The sequence below is a fragment of the Schistocerca serialis genome, chromosome 8 (assembly GCF_023864345.2).
Source record: "Schistocerca serialis cubense isolate TAMUIC-IGC-003099 chromosome 8, iqSchSeri2.2, whole genome shotgun sequence".
Lineage (NCBI taxonomy): Eukaryota > Metazoa > Arthropoda > Insecta > Orthoptera > Acrididae > Schistocerca > Schistocerca serialis.
In genome coordinates, this window is record NC_064645.1 from 39,622,592 (window position 1) to 39,642,219 (window position 19,628).

A 19,628-nucleotide genomic window follows, 5' to 3' on the forward strand; every position below is an offset into this window, starting at 1 on the left:
TTGTAACATAGTTTTTACGAAACAGAGCATATGTAGTCCAGCAAATAGCGGGAATAACAAAGGACCCTTCTGGGTATGCAAGGGTACAATACACAGCCGTTTATTGACGATTTTATTCTAACCCGCAATCATTTATTGAAGAATGACGTTTTCCTTTAAGAAACAAAAGTTTATGAAACAGTGCAACACTCGATCTTTTGCTGAAAGATATCGTACATCTACACGTAACGTGAAGTTTCATTCGCTACACTTCCAGCCAAAGCACTGACCGTGGAAAGTAGCAAACTTGTATGGACTGCAATAGGTAAATTATTTAGTCTACCAAATACACTCTAAGACAAATAAAAAACGACGCACCACGAAGGAATTATCCGAATGTGACGGAAACCGATAGATGTGATGTACATATACAGGCAAGGAAACGAGTACAGTTTCAGGAAAATTGGATGCTTTAGTCAAGAGAAAGTGCTTCACAAGTCAAGCAATGGCGCGTCAGTCCACGTCTGGACCTTATACAATCAGTTATTCGGCTTCGCATTGACTGACAGAGCTGTTGGATGTCTTTTTGGGGGGTATCGTCACAAACAGTGTCCGACTGGCGTGTTAGACGGGCAAAATCGGAGTGCCTTGTACATAGTGCTCCAGATATTCTCAACTGGGGAGAGAAACGGCGACTTTGCTGGCCAAGTTATTTAGCGAGCACGAACACGAGCAGTAGAAACTCTCGCCGTGTGCGGGCGGGCGTTATCTTGCTGAAATGTAAACGCAGGTGGCTTGTCATCGAGGGTCGTACAATATCGTCGACGTACGGCTGTGCTGTAAGGCTGCCTGAGCGATCGTACTACGAAAACAAACGGCGCCGCAGACACCACTGCCGGCTGTCGGTCCGTGTAGTGCGTGACTGTCAGGCTGGGAGCGCACCACTGCCCGGGGCGCCTGCACGCACGTCTCTCAGCTGGAAGCGGGGCTCACCACTGAAGACACTTCTACTCCAGTCAGTGAGATTTGACGCCGAAGACGCCTCTGGAGACGCTGACTGTCGCCCGTCATACGGTCCAGCCAGGACTGCGCGTCTGGAGTGCCACTTCACTTCAGAGCGGGACACCTTTGGTTGTCATCTGCGACACCCTTGCAGCACGGCGGTACGTCGACGATGTTGTACGCCCCGTTTCCTTGCCCTCGGTGGCAGGCCACCCCGACCTTACATTTCAACAAGACAATGCCCACCCGCATACGGCGAGTTGCTAGTGCTCGTCTCCGGCCTTGCCAAGCCCTACCTCGGCCAGCTAGGTCGCCGGATCTCTCCATAACTGAGAATGTTTGGAGCGTTATGCGCAGGGTCCTCCAATTCTACCGACCAAACACACCAGCTGGACGTAATTTGGCACGATATCCATCCGGAGGACTCCCAACAACTCTATCGATCAACGCGAAACCGAATAACTGATTGCTTGTGAAGCTCTTCTCTTGAATAAATCGTACAATTTTTCTGGAACTGTCCAAACGAGCCGGCCGCTGTGGCCGAGCGGTTGTAGGCGCTTTACTCCGGAGCCGCGCTCCTGCTACGGCCACAGGTTCGAATCCTGTCTCGGGCATGTACTGTCGCCTGATAACACCGCCACCAATGAAGTACGGCCAATGATGTGGTGTAGTACAAATCCACACCATACACTGATACTATACTGACGTTGATGTTCTACTTGGCAAAACCAAAATGCGTGTTAACGGTGATCTGTAGTGCATGTTGTGTAAGATGGCGATCCCACGGTTTGTAAACGTGGCTTCATCGATAAACAGTACCGTACGCATAGAATCTTAGCTTCCTCGCAGGATCCACAGACAATGTTCCAGGCGAATCTGAAAGTCATTACCACGAAGCTCTCGAAGTAACGACGCTTGGCGCGGGAGGTATTAACGCCTGTCGCTACGGTCGCAGGTTCGAATCCTGCCTCGGGCATGGATGTGTGTGATGTCCTTAGGTTAGTTAGGTTTAAGTAGTTCTAAGTTCTAGGGGCCTGATGACCTCAGATGTAAGGTCTCATAGTGCTCAGAGCCATTTGAACCATTAACGCCTGTGAAGAATGGGCAGCACGCTTGTTAGAGGGATTCCCACTAGTTTCTCCATTTCACGAGAACTGGCATGTGGGTTTATTGCAGCGGCCGCCAGAAAAGGCACTTCTGCTGCCTCATGTGTTACTCTTTTGCTCCGAATCCGTCTGTGTGCAGACATGCGTTCTGTCGCGCGAGACCTTCTATCAGTGTTCGTGGAGGAGGGTCGGTCGATGTTCTAGCGGAACGCTGGGCACACACTGGTGCCGTTCGCGTGCCGTTTTGTTGGCGTTCTCCGTTAAGTAATAACATATCAGCCGTTTCTTCACTAGTGAAAACCGTGACGAACGTGTAGGACGGATGGGTAAATTAACATCACGTTTACAACACAGTCTGCAGTACACCAGCGCCATTTACCTGTACGTACGTCAACACGGATCAGCACGCTTCGTAGTGACGAGTTCCCGCACACATCACGGGTTGTACTGCAACGGGTCGCCGTGTACTGACCGTGCGGTATTGTTCCGTAGTGTGTGGGTAGATAAACAAAACACGCAAGAGGGAAACCGTTATGTACCGTTTGTGGCAGGACACCCTATTATTACTTTCGGCCCTCATGATAACAGTGAAAGTAAAACTGCGTACGCCAATCACATGGCGAGTACGAGCATCTTGGGATGTGCAATAGCGGCGCGTTTCGTTTATTTCAAATGTCAACTTCGCTTTGCTATTTCTCGGGATGTAAATCATGTATTGCGATGCAATCAGAGCCAGTTTTCATGTTAATTGACTGCGTTAGAAATAACACGGGATGTCTATTTTTAAAAAAAGCACGAATTAGTGTCGAAACTATTAATTGCTTACGTTTCAGGATGTCTCATATTATTTACTTTTATGAGCCCCTCCCACACATTCATACCCTTTAAGTTGTTTTTCAATTCCTATTATTGTTCCAGAGATATTTGCGGTGAAAAGTTTAACTGGGCAACTCTGTATCTCATTCTCATGCAGGAAACATTGTCTTTCTATATCCTTGCTTTCATGCGGAGTAAGGCACGAGCAAGTATACGGAAAATTCGAAATTATTTACTCATACACAAGGAAACTTGTAGCTAATGTGTTTAGTCAGTGCGATTCGACTCCTTTTACATTCGTTTGAGGATCATTTACGATTCTTGATGTAAAAAACAGATGTAAAAAACTGTTTCCTAAATTAAGAAGGAAATTATTAAAAAGAAACATTAATCTTATGGCTGACATTCTCTCTGGTAAGGATGCTAGTGCCGTTGCAGCCGGTTTATTTATTTATTTTCTGCATCAAAATGACCTAGTTTAGATCAGTAGGTCGTGGAGAATATGCGTTGTCCACTCCCAAACACTAAACAAATTATGTAGCCTTAAACCTACGGTACATAAAAAATTTTAACGTAAACTTTAAAAAGAAATACTGAAATCTAATTTTTGTATACCACAAATATATTACTCCTGCAAACCAGTGGAGGTCGGGGAATGAGTCGTTCCGGCTGGCCGGCTGCTGTAGCCGAGCGGTACTAGACGCTTGAGTCCGGAACCGCGCTGCTGCTTCGGTCGCAGGTTCGACTCCTGCCTCGGCATGGATGTGTGTGATGTCCTTAGGTTAGTTAGGTTTAAGTGGTTCTAAGTTCTAGGGGACTGATGACCTCAGATGTTAAGTCCCATAGTGGTCAGAGCCTTTTGAACCGTTCCGGCCGTCAGACGAAAACAGCGGCGACAGCTGTGAATGTCGCGACTGTGCTTGAGAGGCGGCAGGTATTCGTAAACCGCCGTCTGCTTCACGGAAGATTCTTCCTTACGAAGAAATCCAGACTTTTTCGAAACCGATACCACTTTCTACTCCACAGATAATGGAAGGTACGGATATTTGAAATCCGTCGCAAAAATCGCGGAAAATTCTCCGCTAGAGAGAAGCATATGTCTGCCCGTCATGGGACTCATATCTGATATTCATATAGCAAGAAGTCGTATCTAACTGAGCAGCTGTTAAACTTGGTAGGTCTTCCTACAGAGAGACTGATCAGCCAGGAAGTTATGACCACCCACGCACTGTCGATATAAAGCCGTCCGGGCAACAGCAGCTTCAGCTGGCGAGGAGTGGCTGCCAGCCAGACACGCGCACGGTGTGCGTGCTATGAGCGAGCGAGCTGTGCGCGTGCAGAATGGGGAAGGCGCGCCATCTTCCTCAGTTTGAGCGAAGGCAGGTGGTGATGGCACGGAGGCTCGGCACCGAGCATTTCGGAAACTGCACGACTTGTCGGGTGTTAGAGGAGAGCTGTGGTGAGTGTCTTCAATACGTGGCGAAACCGAGGTGACGCAGGCTGGCAAAACACGACACGCGGCGAACTGTGTTATCAGAATGTAATGGTGTATCTGAACACACAGTGCACCGAGCACTGCTACCGATGGGCATCAGCATCCGACGACCCTAGCACGTGCCCACATTAACACCACGACATCGGCAATTGCGATTGACACGGCCACGTGACTATCGGCACTGGACTTGGCGCACTGGCAGAGCGTTGCAGAGGCTGACGAATCCGGATACCTTCCTCATCGTGCCGATGGGAGGGTGCGAATTCGTCGCCTTGCGGGGGAACAATTGCTTGACACCTGTACTGCAGGACGGAGTCAAGATGTCGGCGGCTCCGCTACGCTCTGGGCAACATTCACGTGGCCACCCGTGGGAGGAGCGGACTCGTGAAAGACACCACGACGGCCGAGGACTATCGTACACCGGTTGCAGACCGCGTACACCCCGTTCGTGCGGATCAGGTTTGCCGACGGCAGTGGTATTTTTCAACAAGATAATGCACCGTGTGACAAGGCCAGGAGTGTGACGGAGTGGCTCGAGGGACAAAGTGGAGAGTTCCAGTTGAAGCGCCGGTCTCCCAACTCGCCGGATCTGAACCGGGTCGTGGACGTGACCGAATGTGGCGCCAGAGCTTATCGCCCCCTTCCCCAGAATTTACGCGAATCGGCTGACTTGCGTGTGCAGGTGTGTGCCAGCTTCCTCCAGCGACCTTCCCAGGGCTCATTGCTTCCATCGCCGCTGTTATGCTGCCCCCGCCTGGCTGCCGGCTGGAGGACGCAGGCGCCAGCAGCCACCAGCTGCTCGGGGGCCGGGCACGCGCCGCCCACGCGCCTCGCCTCCGGCATACTGAGCAGCTGCGCCGGCCTTCTGCAGGCGCTTTAGTGGCGACGACGAGGCCGGTAATTTGCCCGAGGCCTCTCCCGTTAAGGAGAGCGTACATACCGCCGGAAAACATGTTCCTCCTCCGTATCTACCACAGTATTCCACCGTCCTACCCGACTGACTGATGTGCTAGAAGACAGCCTTCCTGTCACCCACCCGCTCGTACAGCAGTGTCCCCTGTACTTGTGGTGCAGATAAACTCTACAGGTCGGATCGCCGGCACGACTCGAGGGCCACGCACTCTGCCTCCTTCGGTCATAATCTAAATCCACATTTCCGCCGTCACATAAAACTGCTCGCAACCAGCCGTCCCTTTTCGATATCGACCCTTTTACTCACTTTTGCCTATCTGACCCCTCTCACAGAAATGACCCCCGCTTCATTGACATGTTCTGGAACCAATCTACATCTACATCCATACTCCGCAAGCCACCTGACGTGTGGCGGAGGGTACCCTGAGTACCTCTATCGGTTCTCCCTTCTATTCCAGTCTCCTATTGTTCGTGGAAAGAATGATTGTTGGTATGCCTGTGTGGGCTCTAATCTCTCTGATTTTATCCTCATGGTCTCTTCGCGAGATACACGTAGGACGGAGCAATATACTGCTTGACTCCTCGGTGAAGGTATGTTCTCGAAACTTCAACGAAAGCCCGTACCGAGCTACTGAGCGTCTCTCCTGCAGAGTCTTCCACTGGAGTTTATCTGTCATCTCCGTAACGCTTTCGCCATTACTAAACGATGCTGTAACGAAGTGCGCTGGTCTCCGTTGGATCTTCTCTCTCTCTCTCTCTCTCTCTCTCTTCTATGAACCCAATCTGGTACAGATGCCACACTGGTGAGCAATACTTAAGCAGTGGACGAACAAGTGTACTGTAACCTACTTCCTTTGTTTTCGGATTGCATTTCCTTAGGATTCTTCCAATGAATCTCAGTCTGGCATCTGCTTTACCGACGATCAACATTATATGATCATTCCATTTTAAATCACTCCTAATGCCTAATCCCAGATAATTTATGGAATTAACTGCTTTCGGTTGCTGACCTGCTATATTGTAGCTAAATGATAAAGGATCTTTCTTTCTATGTATTCGCAGCACATATTCAGAATGTGGGTACTTTCTTTTTTTTTTTATCGGTGTAACAGTCACAGAACATGTAGCGGTTACTGCCGTTGTTACTAACTGGCACCAATATGCACTAACTCCTTACTCATACGCAATGACGTGAAGGGTCTTGTGGCTGACGGATTCCGTCAATTGGTTCAAATGGTTCAAATGGCTCTGAGCGCTATGGGACTTAACATCTGAGGTCATCAGTCCCCTAGAACTTAGAACTACTTAAACCTAACTAACCTAAGGACATCACACACATCCATGCCCGAGGCATGATTCGAACCTGCGACCGTAGCAGTCTCGCGGTTACAGACTGTAGCGCCTAGAACCGCTCGGCCACTACGTCAATTAATCCTGCAAAACCTGATACGAGAGATATATCTGATATATCATAGTTTTGATATTTTTAAGGCAGGAAGTCAAACGACCTCAATTCCGATAAACAATTTTACTTTTTAATTACTATTAATTTTATTAAAAGATCGACAATTTTCAAGATGCTTTGGCTAGGCAGATTCCAGTCTCAGTTTCGTAATCCTCTCATAAAACGGAACCGTATGATTTATGATGGTCCCCTGGATATTAAAAAAGGCGAGACACGGTTCTTAACAGAGTATCTCGTCACGACGGACGACACAGCCAGCTCTGCAACGAGCAAGGAGCTGCCGCGGCCGGCCGTTCCATTGCTGACAACTGGCGGGCGGCGCACGGGAATGTGCTGCATTCGTCTCCCCAGCGCGTCCCACACTTGCTCCATGGAACCGAATTCGGGAGAAAAACGAGCAGGACGGTCCATTCGCCGAATATCCATTACTTTAGTTCCAAGAGTTCCTTCAAATACGCATTGTGATCCATGAATACGGACTCTTGGCTGCGAGCACCCCCTAAAAAGACGCACATGGAGAAGGGGTACAGTGTCGCAATAACGTTGACCGCCGAGTGTAGTGTGTTCAAAGCTTTGTAGTTCAGTACTCCCATGTAAGATTATGCCTCCCCACACCGTAACACCTGGACCATCAAACCGATCATGGACGACGATGTTACTGGGTTCATTACTTGTTCCCAGGTCTCGTCGCCACATGAGCGCACCCCCAGAATCACTACGCAGAGTGAATCTGCCATCCGACCTCATCCGAACAGCGAGAAGAGCACCTGACACCCCCCCCTCCCCCCACCCCGGGGAACACTCAGCGGTCAGCATTATTGGGGCACCGCGCTCCTTACCAGAGCGCGCCTTTACAATCGTCCATTCGGCCCTTACCTCATTTTTTATACATGAAAATCCGTGATCGCATCGAAGAAAGCAGATCTACGAGCTCTCCCGACGAGCGGATATTCGGTGAGTAGGCTGGCCTGTCCACCGCACCGTACTGAGAACCACGTCTCGCCTTTTGTAATGTGCTGCGGACGTACATAATCGCGCCGACTTTAGTGTAGTTATTATCTCTGAAGGAAGGGACCTTCCCGAAACTTTCGCACTTTTGTAGTTTTAAACAATGACAGTACTCGGAATATGTATAGTCGTTACGATGAGGATAGTTGTGGGGATCAAGAGAAACATATTTAAATATGAACGACGTGAAATAATAACCATGAATTACACATCCTTATACGTACATTTCAGTGCACATAATTTTGAAAAAAATTCTTGACAGAATGTTATAATACATCGGTATAAACGATATTTGACGTAAGACATTGAAATAACTTGTTGTACTGCCAAATGCGCATGCGGGTACTTTCTTTTCTTTATCGGTGTAACAGTCACAGAACATGTAGTGGTCACTGCGGTTATTGGTAAGTGGTACCAGTATCTGCTGAAGTGTGCCATATTGTCAATCTGAGCTGAATATACGTATTAATCGTGAGGTGACTAGGTCTAGAGAACCTTTGAGTAGTGTTTCAGAGGTTATCAGTGTTTCATATAAGGTGGGGCTCACGAACTGATATGAAATATAGATGTCTAAGCAACTTCAGAAAATTAGTTTCAAAAGTAGATTCTACGAAAAACTTCTGTGCGCTATTGAAAGTGAAACCGTTCTTTCAAGCATGGGTTATGTACGCAAAATTGGGATCTTAAGTTCTGCTGTTTGGCATTCTGGAATCTCGGCACACCGTCGGTAGCGAAAGCGAACGAAAGGCATCCTTGTAGCGTCTTTGAGAATCGAAAGAGGAATGGACCTCAGTGATCCGGAATTCCGGTTATCAGTAGCGTGTGCTATATCTGTGTCTTTGAAAATACCAGTTATGCCATAAGTTATTTCTGTGGGAATACGAATATCCATGGCCAGATAGTGCGAGACCGAATTAAAATAAACTATTGTGACAGGCAACAGAAAAGACAAATGATTATTGTATGTTTAATGTATCACATTGCGTCACGTTTCGACGATGTGTTGCCCATCGTCAGGCGTTTATGCATACACATGTTACTTAAAGATAAAATGTCTGAGTCTAAATTAACGTAGAGCTGCTTCGATCGCTTGTTCTGCTGCTGAAATGGCTGTTGTGTCCCAATTTTTAAGATTTCCTCTGAACTCCACTACCAGTGTCTGCTTCTGGGATTCAATAGCCACTCCGCCAGGAGTGATCACAACAGTTCTAGTTTAATTTACACTTGAACATCTTATCTTTGAGTAACAGCTGGACGGATAAATGCCTGATGATGATCAAAACATACTAGAAATGCGTTGCAGTGCGTTAAAGTAAATATAAAATAGGTAACTGTGACTGGTAGCAGAAAGATACAAATAATTACTTAACACATTCACTGTTCCTAAATTAAGCCGAGATGGCTATAACGACTTGTAAGTACATTCATCGGGAAACAGGTAACACGCAGTATTGGCAGTTACTGAAACAGTGCACTGAATCGATAACCGGTTATTTCGCTAACTTTGAATGCTCAGTAACAGGTTATTTACTAGAGTTAAGTTATTTTTTGCCAGCTCTAATTGTGCACGAGAACGGCTGTCATGTGGCGGGAAGTGGTATCTTCTTCGTGAGGATTTATGCTCAGACTATCGGCCAATCCAACACCGACGGCACGGTTTGTAAACCAGGCTGTGAATCTGTGAATTCGCTGCCATTTTCACGCGCATAGCACCTCGTTCCGAAACACACTCGAAAGTGGCTTTTAGAGCGGGAACGGTGTGTGTAACTATGAGGAAAGTGTTGGCGAGTGGGAAAATGTCGACTCGGCTCGACACACCGGCGCCGGGTGGCAGCCCTGCCGCTGCGACCGCGCGTTGAGCGTGCCGAGTTGCTGACGTCACAGAGTGGGGAGTCTTTCCGGACGTGCAGAGCAACATGTAGCGTGTCAGGTGTTCTGAACGTGCGTTTGAACGTTGACCAATGAGATGGCAGAACGCCACCTACGTCACAAGCACGCCATTAGCCCTTCACTGCAGAGTACCGCGAGGCGTCGCGTCGGCTTTCAGTTGAAGCCCGTATGTACCGGGTGATCAAAAAGTCAGTATAAATTTGAAAACTCAATAAACCACAGAATAGTGTAGATATAGAGGTAAAAACTGACACACATGCTTGGAATGACATGAGGTTTTATTAGAACAAAAAAAAAAAAGAAAGAAAAACAAAGTTCACAAAATGTCCGACAGATGGCGCTGGACAGCAAAACGTCAGTAACCGCTACCGTGACGGATGAGAGGTACACCGATATGTTACAGTATCGCATCATCCCCAGCCTGGCTGATAAACACCTGCTGGAACGTACGATGTTTATGCGAGATGGCGCTCCACCCCACACGTGTGAAAGATCTCTTGCGCGCGTCGTTTGGTGATGATCGTGTGCACAGACGCCACTTTCATCATGCTTGGCCTCCCAGGTCCCCAGACCTCAGTCCGTGCGATTATTGGCTTTGGGGTTACCTGAAGTCGCAAGTGTATCGTGATCGACCGACATCTCTAGGGATGCTGAAAGACAACATCCGACGCCAATGCCTCACCATAACTCCGGACATGCTTTGCAGTGCTGTTCACAACATTATTCCTCGACTACAGCTATTGTTGAGGAATGGTGGTGGACATATTGAGCATTTCCTGTAAAGAACATCATCTTTGCTTTGTCTTACTTTGTTATGCTAATTATTGCTATTCTTGTCAGAAGAATCGCCATCTGTCTGACATTTTTTGAACTTTTGTATTTTTTTGGTTCTAATAAAATCCCATGTCATTCCAAGCATGTGTGTCAATTTGTACCTCTCTACCTACATTATTCCGTCATTTATTGTTTTCAAATTTATACTGACTTTTTGATCACCCGGTATATGTGCCGTTCCTGAGCACCAGCAAATTGAGGATCTCTCGAAAACCCATCGTTAATTGCGTGATTCGTTCTAATAAAATGACGAGAAACCTCATATTCGTGATGAAATAATTATTGTAACTTGGTATTATGAGAGTATGCCTTTTGAAGGAAGCGGCACATTGAGCATCCACCAAAAATGCGTTGTTGTTGGTACAGCTCCTTATAATTAAACTTTAATTAGTAACGTTGCTACCATGAAGGCTTTCAAGGGATGGTAAGACGATAGGTGTGAGCCCGACATAAGCGCGGTCGGTTTAAGGTAATGAGTAGCGTCACAGTTTCGTAAGAAACGTAACATGTGTTGGAGATTCAAATCCCATTAATTTTTTTTTTTTGCATCACTTCGCTTTCAGTAGGTTCTGATACTTTCTTATTAGTTTAATGCAAGTATATCGTACATAATATTCGAAGTTATGTAAATATAGATGCGCTGCCTGTGGGAAGTGAATTTGTTGAATTGGCTTATACTCTACAGGACATCCTGCAGTACTTGCAGTGATATTCTGCCCTTTTTTCTTTTAAGTTTTGTAATTCACAGATTCTTAATATTCTGCTACTGAATAGCAACAGTGGTGAAGTAAAAATGAGTCGCGCGGGATTAGCCGAGCGGTCTAGGGCGCTGCAGTCACGGACTGTGCGGCTGGTTCCGGCGGAGGTTCGAGTCCTGCCTCGAGCATGGGTGTGTGTGTTTGTCCTTACGATAATTTAGGTTAAGTAGTGTGTAAGCTTAGGGACTGATGACCTTAGCAGTTAAGTCCCATAAGATTTCACATACATTTGAACATTTGAGCAAGTGAAAATGACCATAGGTTTGTATTAAAAACCGTGAATGGTAAAACAATTTTTACCTCATGTGGAGAACTGTTATTTATTTATTTATTTATTGTTCCGTGGGACAAAATTAAGGAGAAGTCTCCATGGTCATGGAACGAGTCAATACATGGAATTATTACACGATAGTAGAAACAGATAAAATGAAAAATAAAAAACATATTCAGGCGATAAGTCTTAAGTTTAAATAAAGAAAATCAACAATGTAACACTGGAACCCGCTTAATTTTTTAGCTCTTCCAGGAGCTCCTCGACAGAATAGGAGTGAGCCATGAGGAAACTCTTCAGTTTAGACTTAAAAGAGTTTGGGCTACTGCTAAGATTTTTGAGTTCTTGTGGTAGCTTATTGAAAATGGATGCGGCAGAATACTGCACTCCTTTCTGCGCAAGAGTCAAGGAAGTGCATTCCACATGCAGATTTGATTTCTGCCTAGTATTAACTGAGTGAAAGCTGCTGACTCTTGGGAATAGGCTAATATTGCTAACAACAAACGACATTAAAGAAAATATATTATGTGAGGGCAATGTCAGAATTCCCAGACTATTGAATAGGGGTCGACAAGAGGTTCTCGAACTTACACCACATATAGCCAAAAATACCCTTTTTGAATCAGAAGAATTACCCCAAAAAATAATACCATACGATATAAGTGTATGAAAATATGCGAAGTAGACTACTTTTCGTGTTGAACTGTCACTTATTTCAGATACTGTTCTAGTGGTAAATAAAGCAGCATTTAGTTTCTGAACAAGATCCTGGGCGTAGGCTTTCCACAACAGCTTACTGTCTATCCGAACGCCTAGGAACTTGAACTGTTCCGCCTCGCTTATAATATGCCCTTTCTGTCTGATCAAAATATCGGTTCTTGTTGAATTGCGATTTAGAAACTGATGCTAAATCACAGTAAGACTCAGTTTTTACAAATTACTTTCCACAAGCCACGAACTTATTTCATGAGCTACATTATTCGATGCTGTTGTAAAGTTGTGTCGCACTATCCGCAATGGAACTTTTGTAAGCCGAGGTGCTCGTTGATTCGACACGGAACTTCCCTGTTTGCCTCAAAACACGTCCAGGAATATTGAAGTTCTCATTTATGTATACTAAAGACGGAACAACCTGTCTAGCACACGGACGAGGGAGAAAATGTGCGTTTCAATGGAGCTAACTTAGGAAGTTTACGCGCGTCTATTCGCCCATTTGGTAAACAGTGTGATTTGCGAGCCAGATGCAGCCGACAGCTGTCGCCGGACCACGTTGCGATCGGGTACACGACGACGGGGTCCACGTACCGTGTGTACAAGTCGCATCGCTTGTGAGCGTTCGGCAGCACGCGGAACGCGTCAAACTCAGCGCTGACGCTCAGAGCCACGGCGCGCCACTCGGCTGCGCACGCTCGCGTGTCCTCCGCCGCCGCCACGCACTGGGTGACGGGCTGCACGCGTAGCGCCGGCAGTCCGGCAGTCGGAACCGGCGGACGTTTCGCTGGCCGCACTGCAGCGCCTCGTCGGGCGCGGGCAACGTGCTGCGCGTTGGGCGTCCGCTGCGTGGGCGGCAGGCGGCCGAGCGGAAAGTGGGTCGCGTGTCGCTGCGCGCGCGCGCGCGTGTGTGTGTGTGTGTGTGTGTGTGTGCTTGTGGAGCCCCGGCAAGCGCCGCGCTGCGCGCCGCCGGGGTCCCTGCCGAGGCAGACTCTGACGACAGTAGTGGAAACCTGCTCGCGTGGGTTACAATTGTTGAAGACTTTCCGATTCATTGACACAGTGTTTCGAACGCTGTCGTCCCGAGATATCGGAAGACGAATCATTTACGGCCCACCTGCACACCCGTAGATTAATGAAAAAAATTTTCTTTTATCTGCAACAGACACAGACGGAAAAATAAATCCCAAAACCATAAAATCATGTAAGAAGAGCAACGAAATTTCGTCTAGGTAACGTATTTACGTTTTTTGAAGGAGAATCAGCATTGGTCGTATTTTTTTTGTTTTATTATTCGCAAAATCGATTTTCGGTCACTTAGCGACCATCCTCAGTGCTAGAAGTTAAAAAATTTTCACATAACGATCAGAGAGAATAAAACAGAAAATCACAACTACACCTGTTGTACTTCTAACTTCCCAGGCCAGATGGAGGGTATTATGTTTTTTAAAAACCTGTGTTATACCTCATATCCTGTTATTCATTTATTATTCTTTTTCAATGTCTTTTTCTCTTTTACTTGTCTTACACTCTGACAACTTATTATCGATCTGTTTTATGTTTTGTAAGTTGTTTTCTTTTTAAACAATACGCCAATGTATTTTAGATGTTTGCGTTGCGACAACGGTATGTGGGCGAGCGTTATCCTGCTCGAGAACATCACCTGGAATGCTGTTCAGAGGCGTAAGTCAGTCTGATTATTCGAGCTGTCGGGTTGTCGTTCATGACGTCAGACTGGGTCGCATAGCCACTGGAGTGCTCCTGCTGTCACACGAAGCTGCACTCACTCCAGACCGTAACTCCAGGTGCAGGTCCAGTGTCTCCAGCACACAGACAGGTCGGTTGCACGCCGTCAACTGGTCTCGTAAGCAACACACAGCATCACTGGCAGCGAGTCAGAACCAGCCTTCGTTATAAAACACAACGTACGTCCCACCCATCCCCCAATAAGCTCTCGCTTAACATCAGCCGCGCGGTATTAGCCGAGCGGTCTAAGGCGCTGCAGTGTTGGACTGTGAGGCTGGTCCCGGCGGAGGTTCGAGTCCTCCCTCGGACATGGGTGTGTGTGTTTGTCCTTAGGATAATTTAGGTTAAGTAGTGTGTAAGCTTAGGGACTGATGACCTTAGCAGTTAAGTGTCATAACATTTCACACACATTTTAACATTTTTTTGCTTAACATCACTGAAGTCACAAATGACAGTCGTTTAGGGTTCGTGCATCGTGTTCGGCGTGTGGCTCCGGCACGGCGTGCATTTACTGTCTTCCCTGTCGGCAGTGCCACGCGGCACTGACTCCTTGCAGCCGTACATTCCCGTGACCACCGCAGCCACCAATCGTGTACAGTCGCCACAATCCCTTCAAGTCTTTCAGCAGTATCGCACAATGAACATGCAGCTTCTGGTAGTCTTGTTATGCCACCTCGTTCACGCTCAGTCAGGTGTTGATAACGGTGTCTTTGTCGCCTTAAAGGGACTCACGATTGAAATGAACTCATCACGTCTAATCTCAAAGACAACTGACGCTGACGGCCGTTACAGCGCGTACTTAAAGTAAACTTGGTTTGCATCCTCTTAGTGACGCTACTCGCGCCATTCTTATGCGAGGGCCGCGAAATTTGAACAGACGTTAGCACTTGGATGCTGACACACGCGTACCAACTTTCATTTATGTCGCACAACTACTTCATGGTGTTCAGATTTTTTTTCCGTCAGTGTACACCGGATGATATTCGTTCCTACGAGAAAAGTACGAAACGATTCGGACGTTTAAAAGAAAATACGCGGAACAAGTAGGTCTTCTCGGTAAATCGACAGCCAGCCTGTGGCTCGCAGATATGCGCCCACAGGCACACAGCAGCAGGTAGCCTGGGGCGGTGATTGGCACGGGGGGGGGGATTAGCAGGTCACAGTCAGCGTGACGTGTGCCTGGGTCCCACCTCTCTAGCCTCCTGCGTCCTGCCTGTGACGTGACAACTACGTCTACGACACGTTAACGACAGCTGGTCAGACGACGAGGCGACTGATTTTCTTTATAATATTTTCATACACTTTCGAGGCAAGCAATAGAAAAGAAAACCTGAGCTGGCATGGGGCAACCACTACGCAGAAGGCACGAGTTTCAAGCAAACGATAAACATGTTGCAAAATACAGTGATGATTTGCTACGAAAAACAACTGAAAGTGACAAGAGGAAGACAAAGCACAAACTTGTGTTTCAGGGACAGCGCACTTCACCGTTTAAGATGGCGGGCGGAATAATGACCGACAACACACAGAAAATTCTGCAAGCTGTCGAAGATTTCATTAAATTTTTGTAAAGGTCAGGAGATGAATCGCAAACACAGATACATAATAATGAAAAATAGTAGGATTTAAAAAGTAGTAAGTTCCAAAACAGGCTTGTAAAGCGGTTCGAGGAATCATAACAGGAAAGTGCCGGGAGTTGTTTTAATAGAAATGGTTAAAGTTTGAGGAATAATTGCGCAAAAGTAACTTGCAAAACTAATCACAAAATATTTGAGGAACAAGCAAAATGGCAGAAACTGGGACAATGCTTCACAAGAAAGGCGATAGAAAAAAAAAAAAAACTGCAGACTTATCCGACTCCTCTTCTTAGGACGTTATGTGGAAATACCACCAAGTGCAAACAAAACTTTACATTTCAGTCAAGCAGAGGGAGAAGCTGGCTTTTGAAGTGGATATCGCGAAATGTACTGTTTGTAATTCGTAAACGAAGTTGTAGAGCGTACCAATGTTTATGAATTCGCACTCTGTCTGGGCTAATTTTGGATTGGATTGTTTGGAGGAAGAGACCAAACAGTGAGGTTATCGGTCTCATCGGATTAGGGAAGGACGGGGAAGGAAGTCGGCCGTGCCCTTTGAAAGGAACCATACCGGCTTTCGCCTGGAGCGATTTAGGGAAATCACGGAAAACCCAAATCAGGATGGGCAGACTCGGGATTGAACCGTCGTCCTCCCGAATGCGAGTCCAGTGTGCTAACCACTGCGCCACCTCGTTCGGTTAGTCTGGGCTGAGATTCATGGATTACGAGAAAGCTTTTGACCAGTTTACGAGAAAATCTGTACTGTGATCTCTCCCATTCAATCCTATTGTTTTATCACTTATATGTTTTGGAATGTTCTCGAAATGCTGTGACCAATTCTTCTTAATCTCGCAAATGTCAATGAAACGGCATTCTTTCAGCGCTGCTGATTGCAAACAAGAAGTGATGGCAGAGAGGGATGTCTGTCTGTCGGGTTGAGGGCAGGTCGTGCAGGCGGGTAGGCACGGACGGGATTTTTTTTTTTTTTTTTTTTGTGGGGGAGGGGGGGGGGGGGGGTAGGGGGCGCTGCGCTCTCCTGTTGAACCCTCGGTGATGTTGCGTGGCGTGAATGTTTTGTCATCGTGACCGGGTGGTCTCTCTTCCCATCAGTCAACAAAAGAGCGACAAACTGTTAGTGTACGCGGAGTTTTCCTTTTGAGGCACTCAAAACACGGATCGGCAGAGACACCGAGTCGCCGCGTGCCAGGTAGGTGCTGCCCCTGCTGAACGTGAGCGTCGGAGCCGACTGGCGACATAAGCCGCCCTTCTGGACGCGCGACCGCTTCGGTTTACTTTGGAACTGGGAGGAAGCCATTCCTGCGCCGAACCGAGGCCGTCGCCTCCGTAAGCTCGCTCGCTTCACCTAAAGTCTTCCCGCACTTGCATGTAGAATCTGTCGCCTCAAATCAGACCGACACCTTCAGTGTTCCACCTTTCACACACACAACAATAGCTGTGACTTTTCCAGGGAGGCTGTAGCGAATTCGGTACTAGTATCTGCATACTTGTAGCAATGTTTCTCGTCTAAAATAAAAAAAAGAAGCCTCGGCTGGTGTTTGATGCACCACATCCAAGGTACGTTCAAAGTACTTTTAGGACCTTTGGGAAGTAAGACGTTACGTCAGAATATGCTGCATAACAAAGGCTAGGTCGACAGAACTAATTTCCTCTACATAACGAGCTAATGTTCGAAAGCAGCTTTTAATTTGTTGTTGACTTGGACGACTAAAGCTCGTAGCAGCTGTTAAAAAGAAGAGTACACGCCACTGTAACCCTCTTGCTGTTGCCTGCGTGACGCGCGTGCAGCGGCAGCCATAGCTGGAAAGGTGGCAGCGCCCACAGACCAGCACCTCTCCACTTTCTGTTGAGGCATCGCACGCCAGCGACTTGACGCGACCGTGCGCCAGCAAATCCACTGCCAGAACGTCAGCTTCTCGAGCTGGCGCCATGAGCGTCGATGCGAGAAGCAGTTTACAGACACAACACGGCTCGTGCCTCGCATGCGTGCCGTACCGCCACAAACACTCGCATCCGAACACTGATTACCTCCTTATCTTAGACTTGTCAGCTCTGGGCTGCCCTCTGCGAACATTATCCGTACCGGCGACGCACCGCGAGCACACACGGTTTCCACCTTAACAACGGACAGTACTGCGCCTACTGGCTGCACTCAAACCTGTCTACGCCTGCAGAATAACTAATTGGGGAGTCTTCTAGGTGGAAGAAATGGTTCAAATGGCTCTGAGCACTATGGGACTTAACATCTATGGTCATCAGTCCCCTAGAACTTAGAACTACTTAAACCTAACTAACCTAAGGACAGCACACAACACCCAGCCATCACGAGGCAGAGAAAATCCCTGACCCCGCCGGGAATCGAACCCGGGAACCCGGGCGTGGGAAGCGAGAACGCTACCGCACGACCACGACATGCGGGCTAGGTGGAAGAGAAACTTCCGTTTCGACTCCACTGCAGACAGAGACGTGCCTATCGCGAGGCTGTCCGCTGCTTACTTTACTCTGACAACTTCGTACTATACTTAAATATATCTCGGTTATATCCGAGTGGATGAGGTGGCCGACTGTATTACAAATTTTATAAACAGCACCCTGTTCTGCTTCGGTTACGGTTTGATAATATGTTGTTTCGCACGACGCGTTTCGACAACATGCTGCCACCGTGAGGAGCCCACGAAGTAACTGTACGCCATCTTCTCTGATTAAATCTGACAGAAGAGCGATGTTTTTGTTATTGGATACGTCAGCGAGATTAGATGGCACAACGGCATCGATTCTGCTCAGAAAATTAACTGAGACTTGTAATACTACATTTTGTAGATCTACATACCTTACAGAAAGTGAAACAAATGTCAGCGGAGGTCTGGTAAGAATTTACATTACATTTCTGCCAGACAGACCTCTAAAATAAAATTGAAGATCGATGATGTGAGGAACAGTGTTGCTGTGCGAAAGATAAAGGCATCAGAGAGGCGGCACTGACGGTGCGATTGACAGTGGAAGCGAGGCAGGAGAAATCAAGACCCGTTCATTTTGTCAACATAAGAAAAGCGTTCGACAATGTAAAATGATGTCCGAAAGAATGTGAAAAATAGGAGGAAGCTGTGGGTGAAGACGGGTAATACACATTATGTACAACAACCCAGAGGGAATAATAAGAATGCAAGATCAACAACGAAGTGTTCGGATTGTAAAGGGTGTAAGATAGCGTTACACTCTTCCGACCTTACTGTTAAAATATCTATTCAGAGAAGACGCAGTGAGCGATTAAAATCCAGGGTGAATGGATATGAGTGATAAGATTCTCTGACTACACTGCTATCTTCAGTGAAAGTGAGGAAGAAATGCAGGATTGAAAGTAATCCGAAAGAAAACGAAAATGATGAGAAGGTGCAGAAATGAATTACCGATAATCTTATCACCGAAATTAACGACCAGGAAGTAGACGAAGTGAACTAATTGTGCTGCCTTAGAAGGAAAATAATACAATAGAAAAAAGACTACCACAAACAAAAAGGCCTTTCCTGGCTACTACTATCAAACAGAGATCTTCGTATAAGGAATAAATTTCTGATAAAATCCGTCTGGAGGACAATATAGTGTGAAAATAAAACATGGAGAGAATCGAAGAGTAGTTGTACAGCGTCTCCCAGGAGGAGTGATCAGTTTTCAGGGACATGTCAGGAAGCAAAACGTCCAGTAAACATGGGCTCTAAAACGCATACCTTTAAGAGCTATGAGCTCTTGTTCATCTTCGATACTGTGAAAAGTATCTGTTCTACTGCAAGCTCTTTGCTTTCCATGTTTTTGGAGGAGGTAATATGGACCAAAATAAGGAAAAATGCAGAAAACATGTGCTCTATACTGCATATAGTGCTACTGTGAAACATTTTTTTCTACTGAACTACTTATTTTCATGTATACTACCACCTGTCAAAACATGCAAAGCAAAGAACTTCCAATTGGAAAGATTTCTTTCACGGTACCGAAGATGAAGAACTGCTCATACCTCTTGTGGTAAGCACTGAACGATCGTTTGT

The 19,628-nt window shown here is 46.8% G+C and overlaps 1 protein-coding gene across 1 annotated transcript in view; it reads right to left on the bottom strand.

Moving 5' to 3' along the window:
* LOC126416512 (clavesin-2) overlaps positions 1 to 19,628 on the bottom strand; it is a 143,788-nt gene that overhangs the window by 65,190 nt on the left and 58,970 nt on the right. The gene's annotated exons all lie outside the window — the stretch shown is intronic.